Here is a 7,375-nt window from a genome sequence, read left to right on the forward strand (position 1 = left end):
CCTTTTATCAGAGTTGGAGCCAGTATGTTGCGTTTACGGATTTTTTTCATTGAAAGTTTTTGCCGAGTTAGGAATTGATATTCTAACTCTGCCCCTGCTTGTGACAAATAGGAATGCCATCTACGCTGCTGGTGCTGTTGTTGTTGTTCGTGCCTCATGCATGGCTACAACAAGAATAATCAAGTTGCTGACAAGTTTGCTTTTATCGAAAAATTAAACTATATTCTAACTCTGTCCCTGCTTGTGCTAAATAGGAATGCCATCTGCGTTGCTGCTGCTGCTGGTGTTGTTATTGTTATTGTTGTTGTTCGTGCGTCATGCATGACTGCAACGAGAATAATCAAGTTGCTGACAAGTTTGCTTTTATCAAAAAATTACACTATATAGATAGATTAAATTTTTTATGTATATAAACTATATATTGAATTTGTAGAATTTATCATCAAGTTTTTGCTGTATAATTATCCTTCACAATTGAGTTATACTTTTTTACTAATTCTTCTTGTCGTATGTAGTTCACGGTTTCACTCACTTGGTAACTTCTAGTGATTATTCTAATTTTTTAATCGTAGTAAATAATCGTTTCGATCAGTCACCTAAAAGAAAGAAAAAGAGATAAATAGCACAACTTGTTTCGATCGGTCACCTAAAGTTTGTGCTTATACTACTTCATTAATATGGTCCATTCAGTACTTAGAATTCAGTGCTAATTAATTAACTCACATTTTGTTAATTTAGTGCTAATTATTTAACTTACATTTTGTTTTTAAATTTGGATAATTGATATATATACGTACTCCCCCTAAATTCGGGGAGGAGGGGGTAGAAAAGATCAAGAACCCGTGACAAATCATCACTTTCTTAATTTGACGTTAAGATCATAGAAATTTCTATAGAACATGAACGATTGCTTCAATTGCAATTGGTTACAACCTGAATTATTATTAATTTAAAAGTCAATTATAGATACATAAAAGAGTGTGATAGGATTCATAATGAGAGATTTCGGATCTCAATTTTGCTTATGGAAAAACTTCTAATAAGAAGTGCTTCCTCTTTAGTAGATTCCGGAACAATTAGTCTATTACAAATCTGTTTTGCTGATCTGTAAATTTTACAAGCCGCCAAACTGTAATGATAGTGTTAAATCACTATTTTAGTTAACTTGAATTCATGCACATAGAGTAATATATACTAAAGAAATTCCAGTTTCTATGGTGTCGTTTAAGAAAAAGAAACGACACGATCAAGAATTGGAAAACAGCGTAGCAATTATGAGCCTCATCATGTGCAATCCTCATTAAACAAGCATATGATTGCCACTTTTTCAAGGATGTTTTTCAGGAAATCAAAGTAAGCAAACCCGAAAAAGACACAATAACATTCAAAAACCTACTGGAATTTGATGTAGACATAGACTAATAAGAAAATTTTGGTCAAAATCTTTCGAAGATTTCAGTTTCAGTGGTCCAAGTTAGAGACAAATTTGAAAGCCAAATGCAAAGACTATTGCATTTCAATTGGTTAGTTCAAGAAGTAGTGGGGCGGCTGTGATTTTGTTTTTTTGGAAACACGGTATGAGAGTTCAAGTGAAATACGCAGGCTTGAGAAGAATATTTTCTAATCACTTAATAGTGCCAAATGCAATAAACAAAAGCACCTCTTTCCATGAAACCAAAGTAGTACGTACCATATGATTTTAGACGATACGTTTTCTACTCTAAAATATATGTTGATTATTTTATTTTTACGTGCAATACGTCTTCAGAGAAGCTAATATTGTAGCCGATATTTTGTCTAACTATGAGTATAATAATATTAATAATGCTACACTACTACGTTTTATTTTCCCGTGTATATAACTGCTATGTTAATAATCCTTCAAATCAGACATTGAAGAGAATAGTCACATTTTGTAACGACTAGTTAATATATAAAAATGTCTTCAGAAGCAACAAAAAAAATTATTATAACCCCGAGCCAGTTACTACACACATTTAGATATTTTTGTATATACTAAAAGTTTGGTGGCATAAAAATATATTCACACTTCGCGACCGGAACAATAAACATAAAAATAAATTAAAGGACTATATATATATATATATATATATACACGATCCGTTATGAGGATGTTGAGATGGATGTGCGGGCATACCAAGTTATAAAAGATTAGAAATGAAGTTATTTAGAAAAAAGATGGAGTAGCCCGGGTAGAGGATAAGATACGGTAAGCGAGGTTGAGATAGTTCGGACACGTGAGGAGAGGAAGTATAAATGTCCTAGTTAGGAGATGTGAGAGGTTGACTTTGGTGGTTCTGAGGAGGGTTAGAGATAGGCCAAAACAATATTGGGGAAAAGTGATTAGGCAGGACATAGAGGTGTTAAAATACAGAAGAAGCGAAAATTTTAAATGAGAATAAAATATATGAATAATATGAACGGCCTAAATTCTTGAAAGCAAACAACCAATTCAAGTATTCACGATCAAAAAATATTTAATTTATTTTTCGGATAGGCCTCGAAAGGAGGAGGAAAACTGGAACATCAACAGGCGTGGAACCGTGTTAGGTAATATGAGAAGTCAAAGTGAAATAATTTTGGAAAGAAAGTGTACTATGAAAGACTGAACAGTTAAAAAATGTGGTTAGGAATTTGCAGGTTTCTCGAGAGGTTGGGGTACTGAACTAAGAGATGACGTGAACTTGAAAAGAGTTATAAAAGTACAAATTAAAGTTGATTAGATATGAAGGCATTCATGCCAATATCATCTTTACTTTGTGTGGTAAACAAACCACTAGAGAAATAGTGATTGTCTCATTCATTTGCAATTTGGCCTCCATTCACATTATGATTATATATATATATATATATATATAAAATTCAAAATCTCAATAAAAATTATATTTTGAACCCATAATTATTAATGTACAACGGGTTCAATAGTAAAAATATAAAGATTGAACCCATCAAATTAAAATTTTTAAGTCGCCTCTCCTTTGCATAAAACATAATTTGTCAAGTTGTTTCTGATTGAGATAGCGTGACTTGTGATTTTGAGCAGTTTAAGAAAAAGAAAAAAAGGGACAATCCTTAACCTAGGTGAATGTGAAATGAATGATTGTCAAATGGAAATCGAAAGATAAAATCAATCAATTATTGAGGAGATGATAGTTAAAATCACTTAGCAATCTTTACACAACGATAAGTCTTGCCCGTAAGTCTTTTTTGGTACAGTGGGAAAAACATTCTTAATATTTCTCATTCGTTGCGTGGCGTAAATCAACTAGGATAATAAATTCTATTTTCTTGAGCATATCTGATAATTAGGATAAATTTCACAAATGATCATATATTTTCTCACACAAAAATTATATTACTATGAATTATTTTTATCAAAGTCATATAACTATGTTTTCTCACACAAAAATCATAGTGATCGGAAAATGTAATTTTTCAGTAATATTTTCGTATTTTGTGATTTTTTATTTTTTATTTTCAGTATAATAAATAATAATCCAATTAAAATAGGGACGACCCAACCCGTCCTGGCCCACCCGACCCAATACTCATATGTATAAATTAAAATAACACTAAAAGTGAATAGTAAATCTTTCAAAACATGATGCTTCCATATTTTATTTTTCTTATCAAAAATTTTATTCAAATTGATATCAATTTTATTTCAAATGCTCTCTAATTATACCTTTATTTATTTATTTATTTATTTTTTTGTTAGAATCTCATGCATTCCCAACTAAATTTTTATGGATGGAAAATTCACTTTTGGCATTATTTTAACTTACGTATATGTGCATTCAGTCAGGGTGTGTTGAGTCATTCCTATTTTAAGAAAAAAATATAAAATTAATCGGTCGGTCGAAATTAATTGCATTTGCTAGTATATATATATATATATATATATATATATATATATATATATATATGTGTTTGTTTTCTCATACAAAAATCATAAAATTTTCACTAACTCACAAAAATCATAGTGGTCGGAAAAAAAATCGGTAGTATTTTCTTGTTTTAAGTTTTTTTTTATTTTTTATTTTCTGTCTAATAAATAATTATCCAATTAAAATAGAAAAAATATGAGTATATTTTTAGCCTCTCCCAAAAATAGTAGGCGAATATATATATATATATATATATATATATATATATATATATATATATATATATATATATATATATATAATGTGTGTATATATATATATACTATTTTTGGGAATGGCTAAAAATACTCTCATATTTTTCTATTTTAATTGGATAATTATTTATTAGACTTAAAATAAAGTTATATGACCTCGGTGAAAAAAAGTCATAGTTATATGACTATTTGTGAAATTTACCCATGAAAATTATCACGTGATTTACTTTATTTTTTGTGGCTTTACTTGCCGAAAAATACCGCACATTTATTTGCACACCTCCGGATGTTTATAATACTAGATTTGTTCTCTTGAACAAATGCTTTTACATCATAGAGAGAACTAAATTAGCGGCTACAAAATTCCAAGTCCCATTATTAATTTTTTTATGAAAAAATAAAAAATATTATAAGAGAATATGATAACGAGGTTTGGTAAATTGATTACATATGAAAAAATAAAGTATAAAAAAAATTGAGAGAAAAATCTCCCCCCGAACAAAACTCTCATACGGACTACATTGTGCAGATTGTTATTCCAAGTCCCATTATTACAAGTTCAATTTAATCTAAAAGACAAAAAGATAAAAAAAAAAATTCCACCAGCATTCTATCCTCCTGTCCAAAACATTAAAGGTGACCTATCTCTTTTTGTATTGGTGGGGAGGATTTCCTTGTAATTTATTAGAACTCAAACTTGCCAAATTGATGTATCAAATTATTGATAATTGATTTTTTTTGTTTTAAATGGTACATCATGGGGTCGTTTGGTTTGAATACGGCTTATGTCGGGATAAATTATGCTGAGATTAGTTAATGTGATATTATTTTTTATCCACGGTTTGGTATGTTGTATTAAAAATGACAATTGTATAATTTTTAAGAAGAAAGTATAAGTTATCCCGACACTAATTACCCACAATCTACAAAGTATAAATTATTCCAGTACTATTTTCAATCCCGGGATAACTTATACTAAATTTGCTAATCAAATAAAGTATTAAGATGATATTAAATTTTAATACTAACACTGTACCTTCTTTACCTCGATCGAATGTACGGAAGAATGCTAAGATTCAAACACGTATGACTTTAAATCATATCATAACATAACTCTTTTTAGATACATTTTACGCAACCGTTTATTCATTGCAGTAGCATTTTCGAATTTATGCATCATAATTCAATAATCAAAAGGAGAATGGAAATAAAAGAAAATGAATAAGCAACTATAGTATGCCAAAAGCAGATCATACTTTTTAATAAGTAGATCAATTTTATACCTTATTCTCGTATATGTACATGTTCATGCATTACTCAAATATAACATCTGAACTTCTCCAATTAGAACATTTAGGCATAACCTATAATTAACTACTACTATATACTAATCAAGTAGCTACATGCTCTATTATTGCAACTAACCACAAGTTGCTTAATACTTCATTTCCTCAAGTTCATGAACCTCAGAATAAGGCTTAATTCCATCATCAACTTCTAATCTAGTCTTATACTGATATCGACGAGCAACGTATATGAACCAGAACAAGTTCAACACTCCTAATCCTGCAATTAGGTAGTAGTAATTCTCAACTCTACCTTCATTAATATCCTTAGTTAACCAATCTGGATGTCCATGTCCCCCTGTAGTATTATGCAAAATGTTTACCAAAAAACTGCATAATCTCCAGGTATTTGTAGGAGTACCATTAGTATTAATTTCACCCTCCATCACTATAGCCGCTTTATTCAAAGACCTGAGTGAAAATAGTATTAAGTGAGAATTTACAACATTTAATTTGGACAATTTTAACTTTGAAAGAAAATATGCTACCTTAATAAGTCAAATTTAAGTTATATGTCCTAGTATAATTTAACCTACCATAGCAGATTAGTTACTTTATACTAGTTGGATTTCAGGTAGTCTAATAATAGTATCAATAATTCTGTTTTCACTGGAGATAATTATTGTTTTTCCTATTATACTTAGTTTAGAAATAGTTAATATAGATGGTCTTCCTCAATTTCTGGAACAGAACGTTTAACTTACCATAATTCCAATTTTGTATACGGTCCACCATTTAACCAACTTTAATATTCCAACTAAACAGAAACATCCAAAATTCTAAACGTGTCCTAAATGGAAACAGCGCAGAAAACAAAGACGTGCACATATTGAATTAGAAGCCAAAAGTATAATTTTCCAGTTTTTGGATGTTATCTATTGGTAGTACTTGAGAATTTGATACGTTCATAAATTAGCAAATGAAAGGTACTAATTAGCAAAAATGTCCACTTCAAGATTTCTTCTACTCTACATCAATTTAACAACTTACATATTTTTAAAACATTTCAAAAGCTGAATCTAGGTAATCAATTAAATAAAGTATTAAACGAATTGTATTAGAGGAGATGCATTACCTGAACTTATTGGTTAAAGGGAGTTTCTTCACAATGGACCCTTTCGGTAACGGGGGATCATAGAAAACCCCGTTACTTTCCCGCTCATCTGAAAGCTTAAACTTACGTTTTTTGTGCATCGCCACAAAAACCTGAACAATGCCCGAGAAAATACTTCCTTACATTTACGTACACTCGTGCCATATTGAGTGTGATAATGCACGAAGGGTGATGTCGTGTCATATTGTGAGTATTAATGCACGAAGGGTGATGTCGTGCCATATTGTGAGTGTTAATGCACGAAGGGTGATGTCGTACCATGTTATGAGAGTTAATGCACGAAGGGTGATGTCGTGCCGTATCTATTGATTTATATTGTGAGGTTGAGAGTAAAAGCACGAAGGGTGATGCCGTGCAATATTATTGCTTCATTGTGAGCTTGAGAGTAAAAGCACGAAGGGTGATGCCGTGCAACTTTCTTCATTGTGTTTAGTTGTTTTCAGTAGTTAAAAGCATGTTGACTGTTCTGGTTATCATTTCCACTATATCTCTTATATCTTATGCCCCTTTAGAATGTCCCCCTTCCAATAGTACATGTTTAGCTGTTACTGCTGTTTTCTTGTACATATAATGTTATCTGCATAAGTTTATTATGTGGGCGTCTTGTCTTAGCCTCGTCACTACTTCGTCGAGGTTAGGATCGACACTTATGAGTATATGGGGTCGGTTGTACTCATATTATACTCTGCACTTCTTGTGCAGATTTTGGTACCGGTCCTAGCTGATCGCGAGGCTTAGCAGCTTGGACTTGCG

General features: G+C 31.0%; 1 long non-coding RNA gene across 1 annotated transcript; it reads right to left on the reverse strand.

Annotated features, from left to right (window-relative positions):
• Positions 1 to 5,415: 5,415 nt before the first annotated feature.
• Positions 5,416 to 7,375, reverse strand: LOC108946512 (uncharacterized). The gene is made up of 2 exons (XR_001970822.3): positions 6,584 to 7,375; positions 5,416 to 5,919 (listed from the first exon to the last, which is right to left on the reverse strand). It is a non-coding gene; the product is annotated as an uncharacterized lncRNA (long non-coding RNA).

This window comes from Nicotiana tomentosiformis, chromosome 10 (genome assembly GCF_000390325.3).
Source record: "Nicotiana tomentosiformis chromosome 10, ASM39032v3, whole genome shotgun sequence".
In the NCBI taxonomy this organism is placed as follows: domain Eukaryota; kingdom Viridiplantae; phylum Streptophyta; class Magnoliopsida; order Solanales; family Solanaceae; genus Nicotiana; species Nicotiana tomentosiformis.